Genomic DNA, 14,965 nt, shown 5'->3' on the forward strand with positions numbered 1-14,965 from the left:
ATCTGGCCTCACCCCAGCTCCACCGCAGACTCCCGGTATGACCTTGGACAAGGTCACTGTGTGCCTCAGTTTCCCCATCTGTAACAGGAAAGCGAAGGTGAGGATCCCTTCATGGACAGCTGTCAGGTGCTGGGATATAATGACAGGCACCAAAGGGAAGTTAGTGAATAATGCTTGTGAAAAGAGGGAGCAATTTATTTTGAGGGAGAAGGTATTTGTGGCAGCTTGGCCCTGATTCACCACGGTGCTAGGGAGGCAGCGTGGCCAACTGGCTAGAACAGGCTCATTTTAGGTGGGCTCAGCTGGAGCAGAGCTAGTGCGTGTACAAATTACAACGCTGAGCTGTAGTATAGACATGAGGCGAAGGGATCAGTGTTCACGTCACACTCCACGGCGGTAACCAGACCAGGCCAACAAATGATCCGATCAGCAAAGTGAATTCGGTGCTGAATCTGGTCACGTGCTGCCCAAGGCACGTTGCACATATGCTAACGTGTGTAGACATGCCTCAGACCGCTGGGCACCGTCCTGGCGGTGGAAAGGGGCCTCAGAATTGGAGCTAGGAGGAAATTTTTTAACACTTGGGGGGGGGGGGGGCAAAAATTGGTATTTTTGGAACATGGAAATGTACGTGATTTTCTCTAAATTTTCCCTTTTCAAAGAAATCCAAAAACGAACAAAATCATTTGGTTTTGCTCCCCCCCAATACATCAGTCTGAGGCAGACATCCAGCATGGGACATTTGACCCCAAAGGGCTAACATTTGGCAAAGGCCTACGCACCTGAAAACAGGGATTTACAGTGAGACCTGCCTGGCAACCTCAGCTATAGGCATCACTTGCAAACTTGTCTATGATACCCCTAGGTACCTTTCCCCATCATTGGCGCCCTGCCGCCCTCGTGCGGTCATTGCACAGTACAGCTGTCCCTGCTTTCCGCCCCACAGCCCCTGCCACCCCCGTGCGGTCATTGCACAGTACAGCTGTCCCTGCTTCCCATCCCATACTCCTTCCTTTCCCCCCTCTGGTCATTATATAGAATAGCCGCCCGTCACCTATGTCCCCCCTGTGGTCATTATACAGACCAGCGCCTTCACCTGGTTAAAATGATCTGATCCAGGGCGGGGAAGGGTTTGGAGCCTGGGGCATGACCCCCACCTTGGAGATGAGGCTTAAGAAAGGAACAGAGGCTAATGGCTTCTCTGTGCTGCGGCAAAGCTTTTTAAGAGCACTGTACTGAGGCATGACCTACCCTGCCCTCCACTCCAACCCTGAGCCAGCCCCCCAGAAAACACCCCCACCCCCGCTGCTAATGTTTACAACCCTTCAGCTCCTTAGGCACCTGATAGCACGTAACCCCCGACTTTCACTCCCCCTGCATCAAACCGTCCCATCAAACCGTCCGCTCACAATCTTCTCCCACCTACCCACTGGCAAGAAGATAACTGCTGTCCCGGGCTGGCCGGCCCTTTAAGGGGAGCTGGGCTCATCCCCACATCCCAGCCCCAGCTGATCCTCATCAGCCAGCCCAGGGCCCAGCTGGGAGTGGGCCTGAAAGCCCAGAGCCTATCAGGGACAGCAGCTGCTGGGATTACACCAGGCCAAGGGACCTAACTCTGGGAGAACAAGGGTGTGGTGGAACCGAAGCTAGTTCATGAGAAGCTGGGTGTCCAGGCAGCTGGCCCCACAAGGGAGCTGCTGCTGCTGGGGGAACTGAGGCAGGGTGGGGGCTGTGCAGTCCTTTGTGTTCAGTTTGGACTTCAGCTGCCCTGGGCAAGAGTTTCTGGCCGGAGGAGCTGCCTCACCAGCACCAAGGAGCAGTGTGAGCCAGAGCGGGGTGAGTGATGCTCTGGGGCAGTGTGTGATAATGGCATTGAATGGGGGGTGGGGGTGCTCTGGGGCAGTGCATTATAATGGCATTGAATATGGCCAGGAGGGTGCTCTGGGCTGGCCGGAGTCTCCCATCCTGGATAATGAAGTTTTTTCCAATGTAATTAAGGCCCAGCTCCTCCAGGGTTTTCAGATGCCCCTGGGGAGTTGGGCACCCACGTCCCATGAGGGGCTGGGTCTAAGAGCTGGGGTTTGGTACAGCCTGGCTGGGACCAGGGGGAAGCTAAACCATCGTTGGCCCTAGCCTGGCTCTCGCATCCTCCGTGCAGCAGCTGGTGGCCACCTGGCTGAGCTGGGCCAACCAGGCTGGTGTGAGTCCGAGTCTAGATGGGGAGGGCGCCCCCCACTCGCCGCATGTCGCTGCCCATGCCCAGGGCCTGTATCAAGACGAAACTATAGAAACCTCCCTGGGCGAGATCAAAATGAGTCTGTGTCAGCTGATGTTCACCACCACCGAGGAGCCCAGGAGGGGAGAGACTTGGGGTGGGGGTGGAGAGGGCCCAAGGAGGGGACACCCGTGGGGGTTCTGGTGCTCTGGGTCATTTCCCACTCTCAGATTTGCCCTCCCCCCGGCTGATGGGGGCAGGGCACTTTGCCAGGGGGATGGTCTTTCTGCTCTCCAGGGCCTGGTGGCTGCTCTGCCCCAACCCAGTCCCCTGTGGGGAGATTCTGTGTCTCCCCCCACGGTGCCCCCAGCCAGTGCCCTTCATCAGATCCCCAAGTGCTTTACTAGGCAGGTCAGCGGTGTTATCCCCATTTCACAGAGGGCCCTACCGGTCCCCCATACGTGAGGGGTTTGAGAGGAATGTAGCTCTAATGGAGACGTGTGGAGGGGGCTGCGTGTATGGGGGGAATCTGGCTGGGGGGGGCTGTTCATGTGGTGGGTGGGGCACAGATGAGGGAAAATGGGCTGTACAAGTCTTAAGTGTGGAGGGGTGAGGGTGAATCTGGCTGTACTGGGATCCCCTGTGGGGGATGGGAGCATGTGTGTGTGTGTGTGGGGGAGATAATCACACCTCTCCTAGCACTGAATTCCCAACTCAACACTGCACACCACGGGTGCCCCCCAGTGGCCAGTGCTTGTATTGCAATTTCCCCTCTTCAGGCTGTTTAAGGCCTGCAGCAAGGGCAGTGGCTGGTGGTTAGTATCCACCCCCGGCTCCATTATCTTGGCTGGGCTGTGTACAGAGCGAGGGCACCACCCACTGGTCAGGGCTTTTATTGCACCTCCTTCTCCCCCCCATTCGTTCCCATCTTCCTGGCTGTCTCTGGCTGCTGGTGGCAGAATCCGTTGGGTCTCCCTCGGCTCGTGCCAGCCGGGTCCCGAGAGCCTAGGCGAGAAGGAAGGTGTGTTAGGAGCAGGGGGTGGGGAGAGCCCTGCAGACACAGGCTTTGCCCTGGTGGAGGGGGGCTGGATGTAACAGCATTATGGGGGTGCCCCAGATGAGCCCCCCAGGCAGTGACTCGGCTTTGCTGTGGGGGGTGGGAAGGACGGATCCTCGGTTGTGTGGGCAGGGGTGCCCCAAGGGTTAGTGAGCAGCACACCCCGGTTCAAGGGGGTGTGATTCCACTCCCCTGAGCCGGCCAGTCCCCTGCCTTGGGGTCAGGGCCAATGCCCCCTAGAGGGGAAAGGGCCTGTGCCCCATTTCCCCACCCTCCTGAGCCGGCCAGTCCCCTGCCTTGGGGTCAGGGCCAATGCCCCCTAGAGGGGAAAGGGCCTGTGCCCCAATTCCCCACCCTCCTGAGCCGCCAGTCCCTGCCTTGGGGTCAGGCCAATGCCCCAGAGGAAAGGGCCTGTGCCCCATTTCCCCACCCTCCTGAGCCGGCCAGTCCTGCCTTGGGGTCAGGGCCAATGCCCCTGGAGGAAAGGGCCTGTGCTTCCCTAGAGGGGCCTGCCCCAGCCCCTCCCCTCAGAGGGAAAGGGCCTGTGCCCCATTTCCCCACCCTTCTGAGCCGGCCAGTCCCCAGCACTGAACATGTTGGAATAAAGACACCTGAGCAGCTCCGATTCCGGCTACCCCATCGGTAACTCTCCATTCCGGTTAATCTGCCTCCGGTTCTTACGCACCCGAACACGGGGGGTCCAGGCACGCCTTTGTGGGAGGGCACCGTGCGCTAAGGCGGGAGCATCCCCTGCCCCACACCCCTCTGCCCCACTGCGGAGCAGCATGCAGTTCAAGGTCACAACGTTTTAGCTAGTCACTGCCTTGGGGTTTGTTGTTTTTAAACTTACCAGACAAAACTGTTCGCTGCTGTGAACCGGTGACAACTGCTGCTCTCACATTCCTACCACCCTGTCTGCTTCCTGGGAGTTCAGCATCCACGCAGCAGGGTTTGCGGCAACGTCCTCTCCAGTGCGTCCCACCCCAGAGGTGGCTGCATTTCAGCAGCAGGGTGAGTGATCCCTGCCCCCCCACCTTGCAAGGCAGGCTGGGACCTTGCAGGTTTGGAGCTAGGAATCGGTGTCCCTGGAAAGCCGCATCTCGTTGTCATGGGGACTCCATGCCGAGGGCGCCCTGCAGGGACGGCAGCCATCCTGCTGCAGCAGAGGGGAGACGTGTGGCACAAAAGGGTACAAATAAGGCAAGCCCCCCCCCCGTGAGAGAGCCAGCCCTTGCAGGGGGACGTGTAGGAAGGGAAGATATAGGAGCAGCCCAGGGAGCAGCTGGCCCGTTATTCGTTCCTGTCAGTGCTTTGCCTCCGGTTCTTACGTGCCCGCTCAGTGCAGGGGACGGGCACGCCTTTGGGGGAGGCTACTGCAGGGAGTCCTGCCCCCTCCCCCTGGGGCATGGAGACCGAGAGGGGACCCAGGCGTCCGGGAGGGCAGTGCAGGGCGCTCACCCCTATGGGATCAGAGAGACGAGAGGGAATGGGATGCAGGGAGGACAGGGAAGGGGGACCCAGGTGTCCGGGCTGGCACGCAGGGTGCCCCTGTTCAGGCTCCTGCGGCTTCACTCAACCAGGCACCACAAAACCAACCCCAGTGCTTCGGGAGGAAGCAGCAACCCCTTAATCTCACGCCCTAAGGACTACAACTCCCAGCATGCCACGGGAAAGCCGGGGATTAACCCTTTCTCACCTTGGTGAGAAACAGGCAGCCCGCAATTCCCAGCCACAGTAAGAACATTCAAGGACACTGGGTTAAAACAGAACCCAGGAGTCCTGGCTCACCCCTGCCCTTAGGCTGACCCCCCTCCCAGAGCCAGGGAGGGAACCCAGGCGTCCTGGCTCCCAGCCCCCCCTGCTCTAACCACCAGCCCTCGCTCCCCTCCCAGAGCCAGGGAGGGAACCCAGGAGTCCTGGCTCAGCCCCCGCCCCGCCTTGGGGTCTCTAGCTCTGTCCAGCCGGGCCTCTCAGGGCTGATCTAGGGCCATGGTGACGGCCGGTGTCTCGGGCAGCCCCCTCGGCTCGGTCACCTGGAGATCGCTGGGCCCCGGGACGAGCCGCTCCGGAGCGGGGCTCCTGGGGCAACGCAGGGAAACAGCCGAGGAGCTGGGACCTAGGGCGGGGCGGGCGTGAGAGCCGGGATTTAGCGACGGGCAATTCCAGAGAGGAACTGGGGTCACCGGGACCCGCAGCCGCCGGCCGCGGGGTCTCGTCGTTCTGTGCAGCGCCGAGCACAGCCGCGGGCTGGCCCCCACCTCCCCGGTGCAAACCGCTCACCCCGCTGCTCTCGCTCAGGCCGGCCGCTCCCGCACCAGTCCCCAGGCTCCCCGCTGCCGGGCCGGGCCCCTCCCGAGCCGGGGCCCCCTGCCCCGGGGCACGATGCCAGCGGATCCTCCCGGCCCCCCGGGTGCCCCCCGAGCCGGCTCCAGGGCCGTCCGCGCCGCAAAGCATGCCGGGAGGGCGCGAGTGCCAACAGCAGGCAGGGCCCCTCCTCCCATTGGCTGGCTTCCCCGGCCTCCTGATTGGCCGGCAGCCGGGGGCGGGCTGTGATTGGGGGACGCGGGGAGGGAGGGCTCCGCCCCGCGCTGGGGCCGGCTGGAGCTGGGCTGGTCAGTGAACGGGAGGCGGGGAAGCGCCCCCCCCCTCCCCCGGAGAGACCCGCCCGCTGGGGACAGCCGGGGGGGGGGGGGGCTGGGCAGGCAGAGGGAGGGGGGGCTGGATGCAGGCGGGAAGGAGGTGGGGGCTGGATGGACAGGCAGAGGGAGGTGGGGGCTGGATGCAGGGAGGAAGGGGGTGGGGCTGGATACAGGCAGAGGAGGGGGCTGGATGCAGGAGGGAAGGGGTGGGGGCTGGCAGGACAGGCAGAGGAGTGGGTGGATGGATGGATGGAGGGAAGGGGTGGGGGGCTGGATGGACAGGCAGAGGGAGGTGGGGGCTGGATGCAGGGAGGAAGGAGGTGGGGGCTGGGCAGGCAGAGGAGGGTGGGGCTGGATGCAGGAGGAAGGAGGTGGGGGGGATGGACAGGCAGAGGAGGGTGGGGCTGGACAGAGGGAGGGAAGGAGGTGGGGGGCTGGGCAGGCAGAGGGAGGTGGGGCAGGACAGGCAGAGGGAGGGGGGGGCTGGATGCAGGGAGGGAAGGGGGTGGGGGGGCTGGCAGGACAGGCAGAGGGAGGGGGGGGGGCTGGATGCAGGGAGGGAAGGGGGTGGGGGGGCTGGATGGACAGGCAGAGGGAGGGTGGGGGCTGGATGCAGGAGGGAAGGAGGTGGGGCTGGGCAGGCAGAGGAGGGCTGGATGCAGGAGGAAGGGGTGGGGGCTGGGCAGGGCAGGGCTGGATGCAGGGAGGGAAGGAGGTGGGGGGCTGGGCAGGCAGAGGGAGGGTGGGGGGCTGGATGCAGTGAGGGAAGGAGGTGGGGGGCTGGATACAGGCAGAGGGAGGGTGGGGGGCCTGGATGCAGGGAGGGAAGGGGGTGGGGGGCTGGATGGACAGGCAGAGGTGGGGATGACTTTGTACTCAGAGCCCCCCCACTTTCCGATCCTCTGCTGCCATCTCGTGGCCCTTCACTCAGTCCACCCACCGCCCGGCTCCCCTCTGCCCCTCTCTCAGCCCCACACGCGCCCTGGGGACTCCCGGCTGCCGCCATGTCCCTCCGTGTAGCAGCTCCCCGAGGACCCGCTCCCAACCCGGGGGCCCCTGTGTGCTCGCTCCCGTCACCCTCTGCAGAGCCTGGCATAGAGCAGCCCCCTTTCCGGCTCCCATCAGCCCCCCCACTCACCCCTGAGCCGTGGGGCACGTCGCTAGCGAGCCGCAGCGCCTTGCGGTTCCCAGGCGCCGCGCCGTTCCAGTGCCACATCCCCCGCAGTCTGCAGGGACCAGCTCCCGGGTAGCTCCTGACCCGGGAGCTGGGGCCTGGCCTGGCAGCTCACTGGCTCTTTGTTCTTTTTGTACAGCACCTGACACAGCGGGGTCCTGCTCTGCGATGGGGCCTGGGGCTCTAGTGGGTCACACACACTGTGCTCTCACTCCTCCAGGTGACCTGACTTGAGGTCTGTCTGCCTCTTCCCCAGGGCACAAGGGGTCGCTCCTGCACATTCTTGGCACTGGGGCAGGAAGGGGAGGGATTTTGCAGCCACACTTAGATCTGTATATTGCGGGGGGGGGGAGTGTCACTGGGGTACATTTAGTTTATTAACAGGGATGGGGGCGTTACCTGAATTCAGCCCCCCCCCCCCCCCCATACACAGAGGCCAGGCCGGGTGAGACTGGAGGGATTTTTGATAGGAGGCAAAAATGAGTATGAATGTATCAGGGGGGACACAGGCAGGATGGACCCAGGGGTCTGATCCGGGCGGGGAGGGGGGATGCCGGGCCGGATGGACCCAGGGGTCTGATCCCGGCAGGGGGGGAGGGGGGATGCCGGGCCGGATGGACCCAGGGGTCTGATCCCGGCAGGGGAGGGGATGCGGGCCGGATGGACCCAGGGTTCCCGGCAGGGGAGGAGACACAGGCGGATGGCCCCAGGGTCTGATCCTGGCAGGGGATGCCGGCGGATGGACCCAGGGGTCTGACCCCGGCAGGGGGTAGGGGATACAGGCCAGAGGGACCCAGGGGTCTGACCCCGGTAGGGTGGGGAGGGGGGATGCCGGGCTGGATTGCCCCAGGGGTCTGATCCCGGCAGGGGGTGAGAGGGGTCTGTGGGTTTGATCCACACGTTATAATTTTGCATTGAAAATGGAGCCATGGGGATGTGGTGGCGCTACCTGATCTGGGCACCAGGGGTCACTCTCGAGCGAGAAACTTTGGCTGCTTGGTAAATCCCTTTGGGAAGAGGCTGCGGGTAGGGTCCCCGCCCCCACGCTCTGGGGCAGGGGTGGGCAACCTCTTTGGCCTGGGGGCTACAACGAGGTGGGGAAATTGCAGGCAGGGCCAGAGGGTGGGGGTGCAGGCAGGGGGTTGGGGTGCAGGAGTGTGGGGTGCAGCAGGGGCTCAGGGCAGGGGGGTGGGGTAGCAGTGGCTGGATGGGGGGAGGGGAGGTAGATCTTCCCCCGCTGCAGAACTGGCCAGCTGGCACTGGGCCGGGCCAGTCCCCGCCTCCCTGCCCCCGACCTGGATCTGAGCCAGGGGCTCCTGGGTACCCCCCCTCCCCGGGGCCCAGCCAGCCGAGGCCAACTCCGCTTTCCCACCCGGCCGCTCCCATGACCCCAGCCGAGAAACATCCCTGCCCAGGCCATGAGCCAGCCCCGGCCTGGGGCTGGGACCCCGGTGCCCGGCTGGTCCTTTGGGCACAGGGCCACGGTGGGCACAAATCGTCACTGAAGGGGAACGGGCCACCTGCTCTGCCCTCATGAGACCCCACTGCCCCACTCCCCTCCCAGAGCTGGCAGAGAACCCAGGAGTCCTGGCTCAACCCCCTGCTCTAATCACTAGCCCCCACTCCCCTCCCAGAGCTGGCAGAGAACCCAGGAGTCCTGGCTCAACCCCCTGCTCTAATCACTAGCCCCCACTCCCCTCCCTAGATCCTTGGTTCCATAATCCCACGGGGAGCGGGGCCTCGTCATGGGGCAGGAATTCCTGAGAGGCGCAAATTATCCTGCCGGGTGAGTGGGTGCGGAGCCGGCTCTTAAAGGCTCCCTGCCCTGGCACGGGGGGAGGGGGGGGGGGGAGCCCAGAGCCCTGGCTGGGAACCAGAGACATAACGAGCTCGTCAGCCAATGAGCCCATGGGGCCTGCAAGGGGGAGGGGACCCCCAGGAACTGTCCCGTTCCCTGACTCAGCTGGTCTCTCTGGAGCCTGGGGTTGGACCAGGGCTCCTGGGTTCTCTCCCCAGCTCTGGAAGGGGCGTGGGGCCTAGTGGTTAGAGCGGGGGCTGGGAGCCAGGACTCCTGGGTTCTCTCCCCAGTTCTGGGAGGGGAGTGGGGGCTGGTGGTTAGAGCAGGGAGGGCTTGGAGCCAGGACTCCTGAGTTCTCCCCAGCTCTGGGAGGGGAGTGGGGCCTAGTGGTTAGAGCGGGGGCTGGGAGCCAGGACTCCTGGGTTCTCCCCAGCTCTGGCTCAGGCACCTGGTGTTTCTAGGCAGCCCGTTCCCCTTAGGGGGCCCAGGGGACCCTGGCTAATGGCTGACCCGGCAGCTTCAGCCTCCGCTGATCTCCCCGCAGGGAGCCGCCTGCCCGTGACAGTCACGCCTGGGCCGGGAAACAAACGGGCTTTTAAGAACCCATCAATGTCAGTGCGGAATGGATGGGGGTGTGGGGGGTGGTGCTGACCCCAGGGCGGCGCTAGGTGGCGCTGTGCTGGGCAGGGGCACGGGGCGGGGAGGGGAGCGGGGAAGCCAGGACTCCTGGGTTCTTTTCCCACGCTGCGTTTGTGGGCTGGGTTTGGCCAGATCAGAGGACAGGGCTTTCCCCACCCCACCTCAGCTGTTTCCATCACCCCCCAGCTGCTCCCTGCGCCCCCCCTCACCTTGATCCTTCTACAGCTGTTCCTGAGAGACAACAGGGAGCAGCTGGAGCAACAGTTACGCCCCGGGACGGTGGGGGGTGAAGGGGGAGACTGGCTGGCTCGGGGGGTGGGGAATGGGGCAGGGGCCTGGCCCCTCTGGGGGACGCTGGCTCCCCTCTGTCCCCAGGGCAGGGACTGGCTGGCTCAGGGGGGCAGGGAATGGGGCAGGGACTGGCTGGCTCAGGGGGGCACAGAGGATGCGACATGGGGCCTTTCCTCTGGATAAAAATCTCCCCCTGGCCTTGGCCCTGTGCTGGGTCTTGGTTCCCTTGGCCGGTAGCCGCGGTGACCCCGGCCGGTAGCCGCGCCCCCGTTGGCCTGGGGAGCCCTGGAGCCTGCGGGTCTCTCTGATTCCCACCCGGGGCTCTTGGCTGGTTGATGGGACCAGCGCATTGTTTGGGGGAAGGATCCCTGTCCCCCGCCGGAGAGACTGGGATGGGGAATGGGACCCAGGCGTCCGGGAGGGCAGTGCAAGGCGGGACAGAGAACCGGACAGGACCCAGGTCTCCCTGCGGTTCTGATGTGCTCGGAAATCGATGGCTTCCTCTCTGCAGGGATCAATAGCGGCTGGAAGCAAAGCTGATTTAGTTACTTTTATTTGTGGAAGGGAGGAGAAAACACGGATAATCATTCGGAGCCCAGGGCTGGGCTGGCAGGGGCTGCGGGTCGGGAGGGCGGGGCCCCGGCAGGGCTGGGCTGGCAGGGGCTGCAGGTCGGGAGTGAGGGGCACCGGCAGAGCTGGGGAGGGCAGGGCCGGGCTAGCAGGGGCTGCGGGTCGGGAGTGAGGGGCATTCAGAGCCGGGGTGACTGCATTACACTGCTGCCCCCAGGTATTTTTAGCCTACGCTCTTGTTTGCACCGGAGGATGCAAAGGTCACTGCTGCAAACGAGCCAGTAGGTCACCGCTCATCCATTCCCGGCCCCCTGCGCTGGTGGCTGGGGGCAGGGCTGGGAGCCAGGACTCCTGGCTCTGGGAGGGGAGTGGGGTCTAGTGGTTAGGAGCGCGGGGGCTGGGAGCCAGGACTCCTGGGTTTTGGCTCTGGGAGGGGAGAGGGGTCTAGTGGTTAGAGCGAGGGGGGCTGGGAGCCAGGACTCCTGGGTTCTGGCTCTGGGAGGGGAGAGGGGTCTAGTGGTTAGAGCGGGGTGGGGCTGGGAGCCAGGACTCCTGGCTCTGGGAGGAGGGGGGTCTAGTGGTTAGAGCGGGGAGTGGGGCTGGGAGGCAGGACTCCTGGGTTCTGGCTGTGGGAGGCAAGTGGGATCTAAGTTGCTTCTCACCCCTCCTGGCTCAAGGGGGCAGGATGGAGCCAGCTGCCCCCCTGGCCTTTAGGGCTGGAGGCGGGGTTAACCCTTTGGCTGCTGCTCTGCCAAGAAGTGAAAAGGGAAAAGCGACTGTCTCTGTGGCTGGGCGGGTGCAGGGGTCGGAGGAGGGGTTCTGGGGGGGGGGGGGCGCAGCGGCTCATCACCTGCTCCGGGGATCTGCTGATGCAGAACGGGCGTTATTGGCAGCGCCATCGATCCATCGATCCCACCCCGCTCGCTTAGGTTCCCATTCGGCTCCTCTCTCTGTTAACCCTCCGGGGCTGCCTGAGCACCAGGGGCAGAGCTGGGAAAAGAACCCAGGAGTCCTGGCTCCCAGCCTCTCCCCCTGCTCTAACCACTAGCACCCACTCCTCTCCCAGAACCGTGGACAGAACCCAGGAGTCCTGGCTCCAAGCCCCCCTCCCCTCCCCTCCCCGAGCTGGGGTACCCAGGGGTAATGTGGTTGCCTTACATTGATTACCCATCATGCAGTTCAGTGTCTGTGTGTGTGTGTGGGGGGGGGGGGGAGATCAGAGCCCCCCAGGCGGATCCTGACCCCTTTGCACTGCCGTGCTAATATCACAGGGCGAGGGTGAGAAATTTCACACATGGGGCAAAATATTTCACAGGCGTCAGCGTGGCCTGGATCTCTGAGCCGCCGCCTTCTGTGGCCAAATTCCACAGCTCAGCAAGGTCCCCCAGGACTCCTGGGTTCCCGCCCCAGCGCTGGGAGTGAGCGATAGGGGTTAGCGGAGCCAGGACTCCTGGGTTCTATCCCCAGCTCTGGGTGGGGAGTGGGGTGGGGGGAAGGAAGCCAGGAGTCCTGGGTCCTAGCCCTGGGAGAAAGTGGATGGCGTGGCTGTGTGCCTCAGTTTCCCCACTGGGAGGGAATGGCACGGGGCTGCATCTGTGTCCCAGGCCCCTTCCCCGCCCCAGGCCGGTTCATCGATCGCTGGCAGCTGCTTTCCTGGGGCTTCTGAATAATTCACCAGCTCCCCCACTTCCCGTGGGGGGCTCATTTCACAGCCCGGCTGGTGAATAATGGATGAACGAGTCCTTGCTAATGGGGGCTGCAGACCCGCGGGGCGGGAGCTTCAGAACAGCCCCCCGCCAGGAGAGCGGGGGTGGGGGAGAGGTGAGTCCATTCCAGGGATGGGAGGGATCCGGTGCCGGGGTTTCCTTTAATCCCTCACCTGCCGGACCCTAACAGGTCTCTCGCTGAAGCTCGGTGGGAGGGAAAACCTGGACTGGATCCACTAGGAATCTGGAACCTGCCCATCCTGGGTTCTAGAACAGGTTCTAGGTGCCCTGGTCTGGAACGGTGCCTGGGAATTTGGTGGCCTTGAATGTGTGTGTTGTGTGGGTGTGCGGCCTGTAGCTGCCTGCCCCAGCTGGAGCTGTGGCTCAAGGGAGCGAGGGGTGTGTGTGTGTGTCCCTGCCTGTCTTTGTGTTCCCGTGTATGTGGTTGTTGCCTTGTGAGTCTGTGGGTCCTTGTGCCTCTGTGTTGCAGGGTACCCGTGTGTCGCACCGTGTGTTGCATTGCGCATCTTTGGCAGCGGGTGTGCGTTTCCTGCTGCATCGCTGTGGCCCGTGACGTGTCTCTGTGTGGGTTGGCTTGTGCGCCTGTGTGTGTTTGTTTCGTGTTGAGTGGTGCGTTGCACGTGTGTGTGTGTGTGTGTGTCTGTGTGTGTGTGTGTGTCTGACTCAGCCTGAGCAGAAAAACCGGACAAACCAGAAACTTGGGAAGGAAAACAGAGAAGGAGAAAGTGACTGAGATGGGGGTTGGGAAGAAATGATCTCAGCGGGGTGCGAGTCTGTGTGTGTGTGTGTGTGTGTGTCTGTGCAGGCATCTGTCTGTGTCTCTGTCTATCCCCCTATCGCCTCCCCCTCCCCCCAGCCTGTGTCTATATTTAACAGTCCGTCTCCAGCCGCCAGGAATCTCTGCTGATAAAAACCCACTTGTCAGGCAGGGCCCCCGGCTGCTGCCTCTCCCCCGCGCCCTGCCCGGGCTGGGCCCTGCCCCGTGCCCAGGGCTGGCAGCGCCGGGCACCAGCAGGGCTGCTGGGGGGCAGGAGTGAGGGGGGCTGATGGAGCTGTGGGGTGCCTGGGTAGCTCATTATCTGCCCCCCCATCACGGGCCGCATGTGTCCCCGTGGAGATGGGCGCAGATGTGGAGCGAGAACTAATGAGCTCGGGCCGCTCCCGCTGTCTGGGGACGGTGCGGATCTGTGGGCGCGTGTGTGTGGAGAGAGAGATCAGCGCTGTGCTCGGCCGCGGGGATTCGGGGCGGTGTCTGTCTGCAGCTGTACCTCTCGCTCCTTTTCTGCTTCAAGGTCTCCCCTTCTCGCTGGGAAAAATGAGTTTCAAAGCCCTGGGTTGAAAGGTGCTCCGCCACCCCCACCCTGCCCTGGAGGGATGTGGGGTATGAGCCTCCCTCCCCCAAATCTGGGTCAAAATCTCCCCCTTGCATCCTTTATTTAAAAATTCTTGCAGGGTTTTAGCTCTCTGCTCCCCACCGCCCCTTCATATCAGGGTAAAATGCATTTCAAATCCCCTTTCTTGCTGGGTTAAAAATCGGTTTCAAATACCCTCCTCCCTCTTCTTGCTAGAGAGAGAAGTGAGTTTCTAGTCCTGCCTTCATGCTAGGATAAAGTGAGTTTCAAATCCACCTTCCTGGGTTAAAGGTCAGTTTCAAATACTCCTCCTCTGGGAAGAACTAAATGAGTGTTACAGAGCCCCCCACCTCTCTTCTGGGGGACAAAAGAGTGTTTCAAATCCTCCCACAGGGACCATGTGAGTGTTAAATCCCGCCCACACCTTTGTTAGCACAGGCTGTATTCTGCCCCTGCCCAAGTCCTCCCCTCCAGTGGGGCAGGGATGTGTGTTAAAATCCCCACACCAGACTCACTGCTATCGCTAGCGGTGGCGGGGTGGGGGGAGCCTGGAAACAGACCCCGCTGTCCCCTCGCACTCGCACCACACTGCTCCCTGCCCCACTCCTCCAGCCCGGCAGCCAGGAGATCGCACCTGCTGGGGATGGGCCCCCGCACGCCTGCCACCGAACCCGGCACCTTCCCTGGCTTTATTGGCAAAGGTGCCCAGGGCGGAGCCGGGACAGGGCCTGAGCAAACAGCTCAGCTGGGGCCGAATTCCTATTAACCTGCTGAGTGCCAGTGCCGGGACCTTCGCCGCTAGGGGGCGCCGGCTCCAATGGCTGCGGCAGGGACGGGTGGGTGGGGGAGGAACCTCTCTCATCCCTGGCTGGGGGATGATCTTGCTGCCTCCTGCAAACTGGCACCAGCGCTGATCTCGCATCCGACTCAGCTCCGGGCAGCTGGGGGAGGCAGCCTGGGAGCTGGCCAGAGATAAGGGGGAATGTCGGTGCCTCTGCTGGTGCCCCTCACTCCCGACCCGCAGCCTCTGCCAGCCCAGCTCTGCCCCCCCCCAGCCCTGCCGGTGCCCCTCACTCCCGACCCGCAGCCCCTGCCAGGCCAGCCCTGCCCCCCCCAGCCCTGCCAGTGCCCCTCACTCCCGACCCGCAGCCCCTGCCAGCCCAGCCCTGCCGGTGCCCCTCACTCCCGACCCGCAGCCCCTGCCAGCCCAGCCCTGCCCCCAGCCCTGCCGGTGCCCCTCACTCCCGACCCGCAGCCCCTGCCAGCCCAGCCCTGCCCCCCCAGCCCCGCCGGTGCCCCTCACTCCCAACTTGCAGCCCCTGCTAGCCCGGCCCTTGGCTCCCCTCAGCACTGCCGGTGCCCCTCACTCCCGACCCGCAGCCCCTGCCAGCCCAGCCCTGGGCTGACCCCAGCCCTGCCGGTGCCCCTCACTCCCGACCCGCAGCCCCTGCTCGCCCAGCCCTGCCCCCCCCCAGCCCTGCCGGTGCCCCTCACTCCTGACCC

At 63.8% G+C, this 14,965-nt stretch overlaps 1 protein-coding gene and 1 long non-coding RNA gene across 4 annotated transcripts in view; one reads left to right on the top strand and one right to left on the bottom strand.

The window, feature by feature from the left end:
* Positions 1–12: 12 nt before the first annotated feature.
* On the bottom strand, positions 13–5,717 carry LOC120394229. Of its 3 annotated transcripts, none has more exons than XR_005592212.1 (4): positions 5,553–5,717; positions 4,123–4,425; positions 3,117–3,220; positions 13–78 (listed from the first exon to the last, which is right to left on the bottom strand). It is a non-coding gene; the product is annotated as an uncharacterized LOC120394229 (long non-coding RNA). The 3 variants fall into 3 exon arrangements; XR_005592214.1 differs by having other exon boundaries at positions 13–129; XR_005592213.1 differs by lacking the exon at positions 13–78 and having other exon boundaries at positions 3,093–3,220; positions 4,123–4,428.
* The window catches only part of LOC120394228 (epithelial discoidin domain-containing receptor 1-like), a 44,401-nt gene continuing 33,618 nt past the window's right edge, over positions 4,183–14,965 (top strand). The window contains 1 exon segment of the mRNA XM_039518455.1: positions 4,183–4,283. The gene's annotated coding sequence lies outside the window, so the exon portion shown is untranslated.

This window comes from Mauremys reevesii, unplaced genomic scaffold (assembly GCF_016161935.1).
Source record: "Mauremys reevesii isolate NIE-2019 unplaced genomic scaffold, ASM1616193v1 Contig43, whole genome shotgun sequence".
Taxonomy (NCBI): domain Eukaryota; kingdom Metazoa; phylum Chordata; order Testudines; family Geoemydidae; genus Mauremys; species Mauremys reevesii.